The sequence below is a fragment of the Podarcis raffonei genome, chromosome 7, assembly GCF_027172205.1.
Source record: "Podarcis raffonei isolate rPodRaf1 chromosome 7, rPodRaf1.pri, whole genome shotgun sequence".
In the NCBI taxonomy this organism is placed as follows: Eukaryota; Metazoa; Chordata; class Lepidosauria; order Squamata; family Lacertidae; genus Podarcis; species Podarcis raffonei.
The window spans coordinates 17777501-17795803 of record NC_070608.1 but is presented as its reverse complement, the minus strand read 5'-3'; the positions used below and the strand labels follow the sequence as shown (position 1 = coordinate 17795803).

At 41.2% G+C, this 18303-nt stretch overlaps 1 protein-coding gene across 6 annotated transcripts in view; it reads right to left on the bottom strand.

Moving 5' to 3' along the window:
* Positions 1-18303, bottom strand: part of TRPS1 (transcriptional repressor GATA binding 1) — a 238835-nt gene that overhangs the window by 15025 nt on the left and 205507 nt on the right. The gene's annotated exons all lie outside the window — the stretch shown is intronic.

The window sequence follows — 18303 nt, the reverse complement described above, 5'->3', positions numbered from 1 at the left end:
GAAGAAAATGTGTCTTTAACTACTGTGTCAGGCCCAAATGTATTGTTTTGCCCAAATTAAATACTGACTGAATGCAAGCCACTCTGGAACACTTTTTGGCTGAAGAGCAGGATACAAATGTTCTTAATGAATAAATAAAGCCGTGTTTAATTTTGGGAAGGCGATGGGTTGCAGCCTTTGAAATAATTTCTCCAAGCCAATTATCATCGACCACAATGGCACAACTTGAGAGTAACAGACAATGCCAAAGATATGCAGCATTAAGCAGCAGCTACGTTGGAAAAGAGGCAAACTTACAAACTGTGCAAGCATTAGTACTCTGTATTATCACAAGAGCAGCATTGCAGAAGTGCTAAATGATTTTCCTGGAGGATGTGCTGGTTCCGAAATTAGGAGTCTAATGTAAACCAGGCTAAATCTCAATCATAGGTATGGTTAAATTATTGCAATCGCCACAAAACCTAAAGGAATTTACTTCAAAACAAATGTATTCATTTACTTTCCTTAGTAGTACTATTGGCTATGCTAGTAGGAACAAGAGGAGCAGCACTAGAATACAAAAAACATGCATTTAGCACCAAGAGTGTGATACGACCTGTACAGAATACAGAACAAGCACAGTCCTTGATACAAGGTTCACAGTTTAACACTACCAAAACGGATGGGGGGGGGCAAGGTTTTTGATTTTGAGAAGGGAGGAAAAGATGGCTTGATGAACAGAGACTGCGGAACATTCCAGATGCAGGGAAGAGCACGGAAGGAGGTGTGAAAGTGAGAGGTTGACTCTGAAGAGGAATGAACAAGCCGATTGCTGAATTTTATGTCTTAATGTATTATATATTTTGATGTTAGCCACCCTGAGCCCAGTTCTGGTGGGATATAAATTATTATTATTATTATTATTATTATTATTATTATTATTATTATTATTTCCAGACCAGAATAATGTAGAAAAATGGTTTGTAATGGCACTAGCTTTGAGAGTTCCCTCTCTTCCTCAAGGCTTCCCTCTCAGTGGTTAACTGAAAGGCATCTTCCAATTATTTGGGTCATAGAATCATAGAATCATAGAGTTGGAAGAGACCACAAGGGCCATCGAGTCCAACCCCCTGCCAAGCAGGAAACACCATCAGAGCACTCCTGACATATGGTTGTCAAGCCTCTGCTTAAAGACCTCCAAAGAAGGAGACTCCACCACACTCCTTGGCAGCAAATTCCACTGTCGAACAGCTCTTACTGTCAGGAAGTTCTTCCTAATGTTTAGGTGGAATCTTCTTTCTTGTAGTTTGGATCCATTGCTCCGTGTCCGCTTCTCTGGAGCAGCAGAAAACAACTTTTCTCCCTCCTCTATGTGACATCCTTTTATATATTTGAACATGGCTATCATATCACCCCTTAACCTCCTCTTCTCCAGGCTAAACATGCCCAGCTCCCTTAGCCGTTCCTCATAAGGCATCGTTTCCAGGCCTTTGACCATTTTGGTTGCCCTCCTCTGGACACGTTCCAGTTTGTCAGTGTCCTTCTTGAACTGTGGTGCCCAGAACTGGACACAGTACTCCAGGTGAGGTCTGACCAGAGCAGAATACAGTGGCACTATTACTTCCCTTGATCTAGATGCTATACTCCTATTGATGCAGCCCAGAATTGCATTGGCTTTTTTAGCTGCCGCGTCACACTGTTGGCTCATGTCAAGTTTGTGGTCAACCAAGACTCCTAGATCCTTTTCACATGTACTGCTCTCAAGCCAGGTGTCACCCATCTTGTATTTGTGCCTCTCATTTTTTTTGCCCAAGTGCAGTACTTTACATTTCTCCCTGTTAAAATTCATCTTGTTTGTTTTGGCCCAGTTCTCTAATCTGTCAAGGTCATTTTGAAGTGTGATCCTGTCCTCTGGGGTGTTAGCCACCCCTCCCAGTTTGGTGTCATCTGCAAATTTGATCAGGATGCCCTTGAGTCCATCATCCAAGTCGTTGATAAAGATGTTGAATAAGACCGGGCCCAAGACAGAACCCTGTGGCACCCCACTAGTCACTCTTCTCCAGGATGAAGAGGAACCATTGATGAGCACCCTTTGGGTTCGGTCAGTCAGCCAGTTACAAATCCACTGAGTGGTAGCATAGTCAAGACCATGCTTCCTTTCTCTATAAACCAACAATGTAACTGTCAGGTAAAATTCTGTGACTCCCTTGAAATTCTATAAGTTCCCGTCAGAATTTGCTCATCATTTCAGTGAACTGAAACATGAGCTGCTTGAAGTTATTTGCAATTAAGATGACATATTTGGCATTTTATATACCATGAGGACAAAAGACTTAACTCTTGTCTACAGAGTGTACATATCAACAGTGTACAGATTCACTTTTAGATAATCAAGTCTGTGTAACCCTTAAAAGTGTCATGCAGCCCAAATCCTATGTCTGTTTCTTCAAAGGTTCAAGTCTCACTTTGCTCCATGGGGTTTATTCCAAGATAGGTGTACATAAGTTTGAGCATCCTGAAAAGTTCCTGTATTACTCTGCTGTAGCAAAAATAATTTTCCCCCTGTACAGTACTTTAGGCTAGGATTTGGGTGTATGAGTTGATGTAACCTTAACTCAAAAGAGTCTGGCAAGATTATAAGTAACAGGATGTAATAAACAATGTAACAGGTCATTGGCGGATTCTGAATCAGTAGAATTTCATTCAGAAAATGTACTACATTTATATTATATTATATATTATATTATATTATATTATATTATATTATATTATATTATATTATATTATTAATATTTATAAACAGGTATACTATATATTTCTTTGCAATTCTGTTTAAAAGTATTGAGGTGTTTTATTATGCTTGCCAAGGAAGGCATTTCTTCAATGGCTTGATCAAATTCTGGGTAGTATTTGGGTAGTAATGGGGTTCTCTGCCCCATTAAAGTATATGACAGGGTTTGATTGATTGATTGATTGATTGATTGTATTTCTTAATAATGTTTCTTACAAAGAGGTTTACATTAAAATGAAGCTAATGGAAACATAAAGCAGGGCATGCACAGATTCAAGTTTGAAGTGAACATTTTGCCAGGAGTACAGTATTTGCAGTGGGAGCCACCTAGTGGCTGCTATGTGCAATGCAGATTCCTTTAATTATGTGGGGTGAGGATGTTAGGCAAGTGGCCACCTATGTTTTAGGGTCCTGAGAAATTGTTATGGACACCACAGCCGAGTACTCCCTGCAATCACACAGACACCCCAACACCACAACTACACCTAGCCCTTAACTCCAGCCACACAGCTGCACCTAATGACCAAGCACACAATCCAGAAACCCACCCACTTACAACATGTCTTGCCGCTACACTCACACACACCTAACCTCATCACACACAGACACACACACACACACACACACACACACACACACACACACCAGTGGTCAATTCTGCTCCCATGTATGCTGTCTAGAAAGATACCTCAGGCAGGGGTGCCAAACTTTTTTTCAGAGAGGGCCAGATCTGATTTTTTCTGTAACAGTTTACAGTGGTGCCTCAGGTTAAGTACTTAATTCGTTCCGGAGGTCCGTTCTTAACCTGAAACTGTTCTTAACCTGAAGCACCACTTTAGCTAACGGGGCCTCTTGCTTCTGCCGCACCGCCGGAGCACGATTTCTGTTCTCATCCTGAAGCAAAGTTCTTAACCTGAAGCACTATTAGCGGAGTCTGTAACCTGAAGCGTATGTAACCTGAGGTACCACTGTATTACATCAGCATCAAATGCTACTGGGACTAGCATTGCATGTGCCAAAAACTACATGTCCACAGACTAGCCACAAAAAGCAGCAGGAAAAAGATGGCCCTAGAACCGATGTCATTTACCAGGACAGTGCAAATGTGGAGCAGGGTGGTAGCAAAATTGGGTCTGCGTGGGTGCAGCAGTAGAGCCAATCTGGGACTTGTGCCAGTCTTGGCCTTACCACCTTGTCCCCGATAAGTGGCAGCAAGGCCGATGCCAGAAGGGCGACTCTACAGTTCTGCCCTACCATATCAGCTGGTCCACCTCTGCTTGGAAAAGAGTTCCATAGCTGTGGGGCCACTTCCAAGAAGATCCTGTTCTCCTAAAAGATCAGAATAACGTCTATCAACATTGCTATGTGAACGTGATTTATATGAAATTACGGACTTTTCTGTCACGGGAAATGAAACCTTTCAATGTAGCATTCCAGAACATCTAAAACAGCTCTAACATTTCCATGCTGTATTGTTTAGTTTCTTTCATTTCTTGACTCTGCCAGTCAATGAGTGAAAAAGAAATAAATGCAGGGAACCAGGCGCTCCTGAAGAATGCTGATGGGGTGAAAATACTGAATTGATAATGACAGGAATTGGCAATATTACACAAAATTGTTAACATTTCACCAAGGCCTATTTCCCCCCCTTTCATTTAAGCCAAAAAAGAAAAAAAGCGGGGGGGGGGGGGAGAAAGTGCATTTGAGTTTTTCCTATTTCAGTCTCATCCAATTCTGGGCCACACTGAATTTTAAATAAACTATTATTTAATCAAATACAGGCACATTAGTCTCACTCCTGCTGACAACTTCAATTATAATATTTTTACTTTGGACTGAAAAAAAAGGGCTCATGATCTTTATATTGCTGTGGCTTCTGCACAACATCTGGTTACAATTTTTATATACCCAGCCATCAAACTCCTATCTCCACGAAACAGTTTATTCAAGATTTGTTTTAATTATCCAGCGCTGCAAACTTCATCTGGCTTTTACAAGAAAGTGAGGAGGATATTTCAATTGAGGCAAACAGGCTTCAACAGGATCAGTGGGATTGATTGCTGGTATGTAAAGAAAAGCTGCTGAGACAATACGAAGAATTAAAAAGAAATGCTTCTTCACCACCGCCAGGAAAGAAGCGCTACTTTATGCACATTTTATTTTATTCTTTCTATTGTGTTTTAATTTCTTCTTCATGCTATAATGTTTTGTTTGTTTGGCTGGTCCATTTCATAATTGCATCTGTTATTGTTTCCACATAACTCTTAGCGTAGGCTGCCGTTCTGCTTTACTTGGAAGTAAGATCAATTGAATTCACCGGGGCTTAACTTCCAAGGATCAGGATGACAATTCAATTTTCATTGCGGCAAGTGTTTCATTGTGACTTATAGGTCAATCCTGTATTTCACTGAACTGGAGTAGTTCCTAGGAAGCAAAAGAACACTCCCCAATGTACAGGGTTTTTTTTCCAGACAGAACTTAGTGGAACTCACTTTCGGCACCTCTCAGGTGGGCACTATTGCCATTATAAGGGAACATGGTGAGTCCCAGCACCTCTTTTTCTAGAAAGATAGCACTGCCAATATCCCCCCCCCAAAAAAAATAAATTAGTCTGACCCCTGTAAATATCAACAAGACACTTAATGGGAGAAAGGGACTGTGGACCTGGTGCAGTGGCCAAGACTGATTGGCCAAATATCCACGGAAGATGTAGACGAATAATTATAACAGCTGGAAACTTTAGGAAGTCAACCACTGTCTCGTCTCTTAGTGCCAGGACTACCATTATTCTTTTTTATCTTAGAACAAGCCTTTGAACCTTGCTGAAATCTCGCCCCCATTGCTGAAACCCCTATTCCTGAAACAGTGCCCATTCGACAAACTCTTGCTCAGCATGGAATATGTGATGAATGACTAAGCTTGTGTTGCGCTTATAATATTGAGCACAGTCTGCATTCTCGTAAAGTCTTACTAAATATGGGTGGTGTAATCTGTGTCAGAAACTGCAACAGTGGGTTATCTTCAGGACTGAGAAATAATTTTGCCCAAAATACAAGCACGTGGGGAGGGGGGAAGCGGGACTAACTGTTGCTCTTGACACCGATACATATCACAGCATGTAAACATTTAGAGATAACCTGTGGTGGTGTTTTATTTTGGTTCTTTTAAAAGGGCTCGTTAAAATGATTTCAAAAACATACTTTGTGCTCTTGTCGGAAGTCAAGTGCACGAATCAACCCATTCTGATGCTCTCAGTGCCTCCGGGGGAAAGTGTAGGATGTAAATTGAACAATAAATAAAATTAAGTAAGAGAGTATGGGATCATACTGCCAAACACAATGCACCCAGAATAGTGATTGGGTGTCTGTGGCATTCTGGCAGAATATGGGTGCCCAAGTATTGGGCTGGTCAGAGGTTGAGAGACCACAAACCTCAAGAGATGTAGACTTGGTTGGAGACACACACTACTCTATATCTGTGATATGAGAAACCAGTAGCCTTCCAGATATTGTTGGACTACAGTCTGTGGCTATTGTCTACACTGGTTGGGACTAATGGCAGCTGGAGTCCTAGCAGACCAGTAGTTCCCCATCCTTGAACTGGTGCATTGCAAGAAACAATATCAGAACAGTGGTGCACGTCACAGGGGCCGTATCAAATGTGAAGCAGATCCTCCTGGGAAAAAAGAGAAGAAACTTAACTCCCTTCCCTCCACACTGAGCTTAAAAGCCACCAGGTTGGATCCTCCACTGACTAGGAAAAAAGACTGGAGCGGCCAGCACCACTTCCAAGACGATGTAAGAAAGGCTTATAACACCAAAATTCAGACTAGCTGCCTGCACCGTGAGATGATGAAATAGGATGCGTGCATATAACAAAACTTTTTATTAACTTGCATCTCTGTGAACAACCCTACAGAGACCGTTCACAGGAATGAAGTTTCAAACATCTGCATCTCCCATTTAAGGCAGGTTGGGATATCTTAACAGGAATGTCAGCCATGGTCATTAACAAAATATATACACCAACCTCAGCCTTAGGGACAAGAACAACTTTGGCAAAATTAGCATTTCTGCGGAACGCTCAGATTCCTCACTATTGAGATAGAAAGATAATTAGCCGTTCTGTGGTAGATTCAGCAGAGGGCTGAGTTTGAGGGCTCAGACATTCTTTATTCATTTACTAGCGCTCATTGCATATATGGATTAAAGGCAAAGTAATGTGGAAACTTAAAACTATTTATTTTATGAGGTAACTATTTTGGAATCCATTAAATGAAAATACTGAAAAAAATGGTCTCATTATTCTTGTTTTTCAGGCAGCTAGTGTTTATCGTTCCAAGTCAGATGTTTCACAAGCTTTAGTCCTCTCCCTCCATCCCCCCTCCCAATCCCACACAAGGCCACATTTTGCTCTACAGATAATCATTGACAAGTTGTAGCAGAAAGACTAAACTCTGTCCCGTGCATTAGCTATGGCATTGTGGATTCAATATCCACAAACTTCCAGAAGCAATCAGCAGGGGGCAACCAGAAGAAGTACAGAGCAATCCACATTAAAAGATCACAAAAATGTTTTGCCTTGCACTGGCCTAACACTGCAGTTCTCTAGATTGAGCTTTGCTTATTTCTGAAGGCTGAGTCAGGAATTCAAAGTTAACAACTTATGAGATATTGTGGTCATTTCACCCCCAAATGCATAGCAACCAATGCATAGCAACCCATGTGTCTGAGTTTGGGAGATGGCACTCTGCTGAGTTTCTCTTTTTCATCCATTTCAGGTGAGTTTGTGGATGAGGACCAGTAAACTAAAGCTGAAAGCTGACATTTCAATAGACTGGAAAGGTGATGTTCAACCTCTTCTGGATGGGATTTCACTATGCCTGGAAAAATCAAGTTTGCAGCTCAGGAAAGCTTTTGATCAGGGGAATCTGTGGCACTTCTGATGATGTTGGATTTCCAACTCTCATCAGCCCCAATCAAGGATGGTTGCAGTTCCAACAACATTTAGGGGGCCGCAGCTTAGCCACTAGTGCTTTAGATTTTGCCCCACTCCTTGAAACTTTTGCACTTTCTCTTACGTTTACCTCAAGCCCTCTTGATGGTCTTTTTAGGCACGAACTCTATTCTCCTAGGGCTTTAAAATAACTTACGCTGTACATACTGGGGCTCATTTTTAAAGTGAGTTTTAAACTGCATTTTAGATTTGTTACAGCATGTACTGCTTTATGCTGCATTTTAATCACTTTGTTTGCATGCTTGTTGCTTTTGCTTTGTGAGCTGCCTAGACAATTCATGTTATGGGGCGACAACATGAAGGTAGCAAAAGTAACTAGCTAAATAAATAAGAAGGGTACCAGTTGCAACCTTTCTTAAACAGAGATAACTTAGCCACTGTTCTCCACATTCTAGGAACATCCAGATGATATATTGAAGTGCAGTGAATGTGGGGTTGCATTTGAACTCTTCTTGGGAGCTTCAGTTAGTTCAAAATACTGCTAATAGTCTGCTGCCTACAATCAGCCAAAGGAAACCTCTAAGGTCATCCAAGCCCTCTTTAGGTGCTGAGCCTGGACACATGAAAGCAAAAGTGTGTACGGGTCAGATAAACAAAAGGATTATATGCTGAATATATACTTTTTGCTTCACAACATAGGAAAGTCAAGTTCAAATTCACACTCAGTCCTATAAATTCTGATCTGAACTCAGAGAAAGGGTAGGATAAAAATAAATACAAACATACTCTCAGTCACAATATTTCTGCAAACACACAGCCCCTAACTTGACTATAGCCATATGTTCCCAAGCTTTTTATAGACTCTATTCAACTAAGCTTTACTCAGACCAGTGATTCCCAACCTTTTTTTGGCCATGCCCCACCAAAGCATCTCTAAAATTCTGACCCCCCCCCCGAGTGACATATAATTCTTATTATTCAAAAAGTGAACTTCTATTCATGTGGAGGAAGCCTGAAAGGTCATTAACTGTTAATAACTCATTCTCGAATTGCCCCCCCTTTAAAATCACTCTGCCCCCCTCTGTGGGGTGTGTGCCCCACATTGGGAACCACGGGAGTAGACCCACTGAAATGAATTACCTCATTTAGTTTGCCCATTAAATTCAATAGGTCTACTATGCATATGAGTAACATGGGATAAAACCCAATGTCTACATTCCAACAGTCTGCGCACCACTGTGTAACCATGTAGAGGAACTGAAAATGCTTACGAAAGTCATACATACTGCTAGGAATTGATGTGCCTGGGCCCAAAGTAGTATGTTTACTAAGCAGCTAACATCAGTGAGCACTACCTGTAACCTTTTCTGCACCTGGCCAGACTAAACTCTCTTTCCACTGATTTCAACTGACTTGTAGTCCACAATACTGTCGGCTTTCCTCAGACCTCCTTGTGCAGAAGCCAAATCTAGCTTACCAAAGTCAACAACGTAGCTATGGATTTCCAGATCACCATTACATTTATAGAACCTAAGATTCGCTCTCCGTGTGTGTATGTCTGTCTCTGTGTGCTTTGGCAAATGTATAACAGACAGTTCCTGGAGATGTCCATTGCCTCACTGCAGCCAGTAAAAATACGATTGGAAAATAATTGGAAATAAATACATTTTCATATGCTTAATGGTCCGAATGGAGAATAAATTGACTCCCCCTTTTTGGGAGGGAATAATCAATGGGCAAAGTGTACTTGGAAGTTCTGTGCAAGCCCTGTTATTGTGGTTTTTGCACAACTTTGCCAATGGGGTTTATGTAGGAGAATTCCTGGGTGGGTTGTACTCAGTTGTGTTGTGAATTTGTGAATGCTTTCTGAGGCAGTTTAATTTCACAGAAATGAGCGTGCTCTTTGGTAACACTATCCAATGAATATATCATTACAAGTTGCCTAATTTATAATAAAATACAAAATCACATCAAATCCACAATAAGATTGCACCCATAAAGCAAATACAAAATACATCACAAATCAGTGGGTCATCTTAAAACATCAGGGGAGGCCTGGATGAACAGGTGAGTTTTAAGCAGGTACTTAAAAGTAGCTGTCTGCTTGATGCCCATTCGGAACCCATTCCAAAGGGCAGGTATTACCACCAGAAAAGGTCCTGGGCTTAGTAGACAAAAGATGAATCTCAGAAGCATATGGCACTACTAAAGAGTACCTTTCCTGAGGATTGAAGTTACTGAGCAACAGTATAGAAGGTAAAGTGTTTCAAAAGGCAACCTGTTCTCAAGTTGTTCAGGGTCAGTAAGGTAAAGGGACCTCTGACCATTAGGTCCAGTCGTGGCCGACTCTGGGGTTGCGGCGCTCATCTCGCTTTATTGGCCAAGGGAGCCAGCCGGCGTACAGCTTCCGGGTCATGTGGCCAGCATGACTAAGCCGCTTCTGGCAAACGAGAGCAGCGCACAGAAACGCTGTTTACCTTCCCACCGGAGTGGTACCTATTTATCTACTTGCACTTTGACGTGCTTTCGAACTGCTAGGTGGACAGGAGCAGGGACCGAGCAACGGGAGCTCACGCCGTTGTGGGGATTCGAACCGCTGACCTTCTAATCGGCAAGTCCTAGGCTCTGTGGTTTAACACACAGCGCCACCCGCGTCAGTAGTAATACCTTAATCTTGGCATAGTAGCACATTGGCAAACAGTGCCATTCGGCCACATCCTGAACTTGCTACAACTTCCAGACCCACTTTTAGAGAGGCTCCGCAAAGAGCACATTACAACAATCCAATCTGGAGGTTAGCAGTGCAAGCTGCAGCCAAGTGCAAAATAGTGGTTTAGAACCAGCAGTGAACATTCACCTAGAATTAAGGAACAGGGTACCTCTGAATTCATCTCAACCCAGGAATCTGTTTGCAGTAGCAAAACTGAGCTCACAGCCTTTGCACCGGAAATGGCTTGCCTGGTGAGGCAGAGTTGCTATGCTAGCTCCCCAGCAAGTGGACCACTACTGCTTACCAGGAGGGTGTGGGGCAATGTGGCAGAGATGCTGGCATGGTACAAACACGCCAGGAGGAACACTGGAATGCCTTCCCCATTGCCTTGCCTCTTCTCCTGCCAGTAAGCAGCAGTGATTAACCTGTTGGGAAACCAAGCACAGTCACTCTGCCCTACCTGGAGAACTGCACCTGTCTTGCTTATGCCTGGTTTTTATCATTTCAGTAGGTTCATGTGTAAAAAATGCAAGCTATAGTTATAGAACTGGGAGTTATAAAACCTTACTTTAATATTGCAAATCGTCTAAAGGTATTTCTTTTCAGGACTTTCTGGCTTGCTCTTGCACAACCTGCTCATCTGGTTCCTTAGACACCAGCTAGTAGCTTATTTTAGCAATGTACATGAAGTTAAATATTGTAGGGCTTTTACTCTGGTCCAATTTAATGTGTTGGGTTCTCAATTGCTTTGAGGCAGACAATGCTGGTGTTCCTCTCTCTCTGAAAGTTTCTCTTTATAATAACCAGGAGGTGGAATATATAGAACATGTTATTTTGTTTTGTAGCTTCCATGCTCATCGGCAAATGATTGCCCCTATAGATTTTATCCTTGTCAGCAAATGATTCCCCATATACTTGCCAAACTACCAAGGGCAGCCCAACTGTTAGATATTTTCTGGGAGATAAAATTCCTTGGGTGTCATTAGTGGCCTTTTTTTTAATCAGTAGCTGTGAAAACAAGAAGGCTGAACTACCTGAAGCTGGTTGGATCATTTTCAAGGTCTATTTTGGTCATTTCTTATCTTGTATATATGCATATATAGACTGATGGCATTCATGTTATACCCTGCTTTGTATTTTGCTCCGTTATTAATGGTATACAGTGGTACCTCGGTTTACGAACTTAATCTGTTCCGGAAGTCCGTTCTTAAACCGAAACCGTTCTTAAACCGAGGCACGCTTTCCCTATTGAAGCATTTTGCCACCAGTGCCCTTCCACCATTCAGATTCTGTTCTTAGACCGAGGTAAAGTTCTCAAACCGGGACACTATTTCTGGTTTTGTGGAGTTCGTAAACCAAATCGTTCTTAAACCAGACTGTTCTTAAACCCAGGTACAGTGGTACCTCGGGTTAAGAACTTAATTCATTCCGAAGGTCCGTTCTTAACCTGAAACTGCTCTTAACCTGAAGCACCACTTTAGCTAATGGTGCCTCCCGCTGCCACTGGGCCACTGGAGCACAATTTCTGTTCTCATCCTGAAGCAAAGTTCTTAACCCAAGGTACTATTTTTGGGTTAGCGGAGTCTGTAACCTGAAGCGTATGTAACCCGAGGTACCACTGTAGTGGATTGCATGACTTTATTTTTGGTCTTATTTCTGCTCTGTCGGTCGTAATAAATTGACGATAATCTTAAGATCTACCAATAGTTCCTGATCTACCTTCTGCCTTCCCACCTGTCATTTATACAACAAATAAAGCTAACAGAAAGCACTGCTCCCTTTCCCCCACTGCATGGGCTTGTCTCTCCCCACCAATCACAGCAAAAGGCCTCTGTGTCAAGTTGGAAAAAGTACTATTAAATGTAACTTGAATTATAGTAGGTGCTACATATAGTTCTCATTCCTTTGGGCATAGATTTGCAAAGTCAGCGCCGCTCTTCAAAATGTCAAACACACTCAGGCCTGGTTAAGGTTTCTTTAATGCATGGTCTTTGCCCGTGTCAAATGCCACCTCTTTTTTCTTTGTAAGTTGTATGCAAGGACCCATTGATATGTGGAACACCTGTTTTTCATTTGCAGTATTTAATGTTTCTTTTCTAATCAGCATCTGCGGCAGGATGAGATGTCAAAGATAGATGTGCGAAGATGCTGAAACAGAGGACACAATCCTCTGGGGACTTTTTGTGTGCACAGCCCATGGAAATAAATGAAAATTCAGGGGAGCACAGAAACCCCTTTCCTTTTAATGGAGAACGGACAGGAGAGTATCCCGCTGGATTTTTTTTTTAAAAAAACGATTCTTTACTTCGGAATTTAGGCACCTTGCCCTTCTTTTTCTTATGTTCCTTGTGTGCTCAAACACCCATCAAGAGAAATGAATTCTAATACTGAATGGCTGACATAAAACACACACACACGAAATTTCAGTAATTGCATGTAAACCAACAGAATGTACACTTGGCTTTTCAGGGATGTTAATTTTAACATATGAGTTCATTTTCATCCATGCAAACCCAACTGAGAAAGTAGAGACCGTGATTCCTGCTGAAGTAGATATTCCTGATTTTGGCTGTACAACCTTGTAGCATTAAGATGCCCTGGTTTAATACACACTGTACCTTAATGCTTTTGTTTTAGTCTTCTAAAACAAAGCAGCAAAAAAATAAAAAAACACTACCCTTTGTACCCTTTTCATCCCCCCCCCCCCCCCAAGTAAGTGCCAAAATAGAGAAAGAGTAATCTGATAAAGATAAACCATGGCACAAAAGTTTCCCAGATAATTGCCTTCACAGATCTGGTTGAGCTCTCATCTCTTCTAATTAGCCTCATTACCATACCTTAAGACAGACTAGCAGTCAGTCAAGCCTCCTCCTTTTGCCCTCTTAAACTATCCATGACAAGCAAATGGGCAACACATGGATATAGTAAGCTAATTCCAGGCAAAGCTTTTTATAAAGCTGCCCTTTACCAGAAAACGTGCATAACAAGGTTTTCCACAGAGTCACCAACAAGGAATGTGCGGGATTATATGAGTAATTAATAAAAATGTTGCTCAATTTGATGCTTCTGGATCACTCAAAGCAAAACGCATAAAACTTTTTTTTTTAAGTTATAGTTCTTCATCGGGTTGGGCAGTTTCAATAAAAATTATTCTAGAGTGTGAGTGACCCTACCACCTATGTTATAATGTAGAACATAGTGATGTCTGAAAAGCCATTATTTTTACCTTTTCTTCGTTAAAGCAAGTAAAAAAACCTGTCACAAGCAGTTCCGAGTACAGAAGTGATAACAAAATGCTTATTCCTTTGAGGTGTAGTGATTTTCAAACTTTTGTTGTCAGGACAACCTTTTCAGTTTTTAATTGTCTGCCGATGAACTGTCACAAAACTCCTGTGCGGGCCCTGAATATAGGTGCATATTCTCAGATGTGCATATTCGCATGGTGTCCTGGTCAAAGGCTCTTTGGGTTCTCTACTGAACAGTGAAGAACCCAACCAAACCCTCCCGTACGGCTGTAATTTGCAGGAAAATATATTACAGCTAATAGTCTCAGCTTGGTTTGATTATAATAAAATATACAACAGAAGAGAAACTCATCAATATGCTGTTTTGATTCACTGCTGCACTGGAGGGGAAACTTGAACTTAGAATTTGGAACGTGATTAACATTGTGTTGTGACAAAAATTACCAACGCTAGTAAACGTTGCATTGTTACGCAGGCATTTTTAATGTCGCTTTAAAAATAAAGAAAAGGAAAAGAAGCAAAATGTTTATGCTACCTAGCTACATCAGTGTGTTTTATTTGGTACCTCCTTTAACTTGAGTAAGATTGTTTTTTAAAAGAGAGAGTTCCGTTTCTTTTTTCTTTCCCAGTCTGCTGCCCTTCTGCTTTCTAAATATGACTGCCTTGCTTGAGGTTTTTTTAAAGAATTTTTTTTGCTTCTGCAGAGGGAAAAGCAAGTGATGCAATCGCAGTGGCAATGAAAATCAAGGAAATGGATTTTCTGCACTTTGCAGTTTTGGGGAAATTAACAGTCCATTCAGTGTGACTGAAAAATACCCTGAAGGCCAATATTTACTAAGCATGGAGCACACACACAGGAGCCTTGTTGAAAATCCACAACAAATCTTTCATTGCAAACAAATCCAGAGCCTTCGGAGTGGATACAACAGTCTGAGTAATGTTGAGGCTGACAGTAAGAAAGCTGTTCTTTAAAAAATGAAAAGGGAAAAGTCTAACAGCAAAGCTTAATGCTTGTTGGCCTCCCACCAAGATTTTGTGATTTCAGTTTCAGAGAGATAGTTTTTCCTTCTCTTAAAAAGAGCATGTTGGAAGGATGAGTAAGGTGGCCATATGCCCTGTTTTATAGAGGAGTGTTCTCTCTGCTAGAAGCAGTCCTCTATTCAAAAAGCTGCAGAGTCAAAGTCCGGTTAAATGATAGAGAATCCTTAGACAGGAAAGCAGGGACCTTGAAGGTCCCCATCATCAGCTGAGATTTCCTCCCTGCTTAATGTAAAGCAGCAAAGAAATTATCTAAACAAGCAAACAAACCGGACTGCAGACTGAACAGACACACACACATCACTCGGTCACAGTCCTTTCCATTACGGCAAGACGTATTGTCTTTCTATTTTTTACCGTATTTGCTGATATTGTGATTATTTCTAGCTATTTAAACACAATCATACAAGTAAAACAATACAAAACTATTGCCTGGGTTGCAGGCCAATTATCGGGGAGGTGGAAAGTGGCTCAAGGAAATATTTTCAGTTTTACATGGCACTTCAAAATACAGTTAAGTGATGAGGTTTTAGAGAGTCCAGTGCAACAAGAGATGAATAACACTCTGTGCTAGGAAACAGCAGCAGCAACTGCAGCAGCAGCAAAAGTATTCCAATGCAATGCAGAAACTTTAATGTGTAAAAGAGGAATGTGATGTAGGAATGCAGTGCAGTCAGGCCCAAACAGCACATAATACATACATACCACATGCTTTATTATGTGAGTGGGTAGGTTTCAAAAGGGCATTCTTTAAAAGAAAAAACTAAAAAAAAAAAAACACCCCAAAGATGCAAGCATAGCAAATCATTTCTGAAATCCAGTTCTTGCAACCACCTCGGCGACCCCCTTCCCATCTGCTCTGATGGCAAAGTGGAGTCACAAACTGAATTCCAAACACAACGAGATGAAACGACCAGCATTCAGAAGCCTTGTGTATATGAGGTCAGCTCAGTCCGAAAACATGCACTGATTTTTCAATCAACTGAAATAATTTTATTTGTTTTCCATACTCTCTATGCGGTGAGTTCATTTCGTAATGTGTGTGCCTGCATATCTGTTACAATCAGATAATGCAGATTACGGAGCACATGGTGTTACACAGAAAGGAGAACGAAATAATTTTTATTATTATTTCGGAGTTCTTATACCCTAGTCTTCCTCCAGATCAGAACACAGGGTAGCATACTATACAGTAACAACACACAATATAAATAGTAATGTAAAAATATAAAATAAAAGCATACATCCATTATTAGTTTTTAAAGCAACACTTATTACTCAAGTCCAATCAATGTCAACATCAGGTGCCAAAGGCCTGGACAAAGAAATACTTTTTCACCTGTCCTCCAAAAATAGCTAATGTGGAGGATTGTCATAATCTAACCAGGATGGATAAAACGAGCCTACCAAAACTGTTTGCACACTGTTGCTGACCATGCTGTTCCCCCCTATTTTTCACCTGTTTATTTCTATTTGACCACTCACTTTAACTCGCTTTCCCATTTAAATGGTCTCATGAAACACTGGCGATGAAACAGCTGAATGAATAAATAAATACATAGCAGTTAAACAGGCATCTTCTCATTCATCTCCAAGTCTCACAATCTCCTAAGACCTTCGCTTAAATTCTCCAGTGTTCATCCCTATCCAAAATGCTCTGAAGCAGGAGTGTCCATGGTACCCAGATGCTTTAGACTACAACTCCCATCATCTCTGACCATCAACCATGATGACTGGTGCTAAAGGGGTTTGTAGCCCACAATATCCAGAGGACATCACCTTGGCTGCTCCTAGTCTGAAGGCCGCCACCCTGCTGAAGCTCGGGAGATCTGGGTCTGATCACTGCCTGCATGGGTGATCACCTGAATTATGCTGCCTTGGGTACCATGACAGAGGAAAGGCAGGATTAAATGTAAGGAAATACATAACATACAAGTATGCATAATTGTGTTTTCTCACTTTCATTCCTTGTTCCTCTTGCATGTATGGGGAACATTCCTTGTTCCCCATACTGCCTTCTTCCCATTCTCTGCATACTGCCAAAATTCATACTGCAAATGTCAGTGTTGGATTAGGCCAGGCATGGCCAAACTTGGCCCTCTAGCTGTTTTGGGACTACAATTCCCATCATCCCTGACCACTGGTCCTGTTAGCTAAGGATGTTAGCTAAGGTCCTGTTGTAGTCCCCAAACAGCTGGAGGGCCAAGTTTGGCCATTCCTGGATTAGGGTGAGGAAATCCACATTCAAATCTCCACTTAGCCATAAAGCTCACCACGTGACCTCTCAAGCAGACCTCCCATACATGGTTGTTGTGAGGGGGGGAAATTCCCTTATGTTGTAAAGCACTATGTAATGTGTGCATAGATCTGTCTCTATTCTTTAGTACAAATATTTGGAAATTAAAGCCCTGTTCTGTTTCTAAATAAATAATAATAATAATAATAATAATAATAATATGGCAATCCTAACTTCTTCTCACAATTTATTCATTAAAGCAAACACTACAAAATACAAATAATGAAAAGTGGATTAGGTTCCAAGTGCCACATTCCATCCCCTTTCCTCCAAAAATTAAACTTCTTATCAGCTTACAGTTAACACCTTATTTGAAGCCATTCTAGCTACAGCATGTCCTCAGAAACCAAATGTGTGTGACTTAGAGCAGCAGCAGCAAAAACAAAAACAGGACAAATTCAGAGAACTCCCATGAGCCTGAGAATGGATGCCAACAAGTCTCTTGGGATGATCACCAAGAAACCCAATGTCAATGTGATTGCTCTAGAAGAAGTTGTTTTGAAAGCCTCAACCAAACAGGATTGATCCTGTCTGATGGCAAATATTATCCAGGGCAAATTAAATCTGTTTTTCCAGCTAGTGGGCTTGGCAAAGCCATTCCAGCTATCCAGTAAATGCAACGGCACACCCATCACATTACCTCCCATCAAGATAAATTACAGCAAAATTATCAGTCATAGTTGGCAGAGATAACAATTTTTGCAAAATGTTAACATATGCCTGATACACAACCTCACTAGCATCTGGACAGAGAGTTTGGCCAAAGTTACGTTGACCAAAGTTACCCATACACTGGTAGCATCCAGGTTATTTTTATTATTATTGTTAGGATTTATATTTATGCCCCAATTTGCAGGGCATTACACATAGGGCAGCTTTTGAAGGCTAATGGGAAACTAGTTAGCATGGAATATGGCACATAAATTAAGTGACCAGAAATGGTTGGTTGGTTGAATGCACCTCACTACTGTTCATCACTGTTCAAAGTACTGGTCTTAACATTGAAAGCCCTGCACTATTCAGGATCTAGGTATATCTATAGGGCCACCTGCTCTCATGTGTTAATTCTACTGATTGCTTTTATGTATCTTGGCATGTGACCAGTTCTGTGATTGTTTTACAATGAAGGACGGGATATACATTTTACAAATAACAATAAATGAACCTGCCCGTTTGTTAAGCTCATCACCAGAGGCTCTTCTTGTGTTGCTCCCGTCGCAGCTTAAGTGAGCAGTGCCTTGGTAAGGAGCTTTCTCTACTCCTTGACTTTGGAATGCTTTCCCTAGAA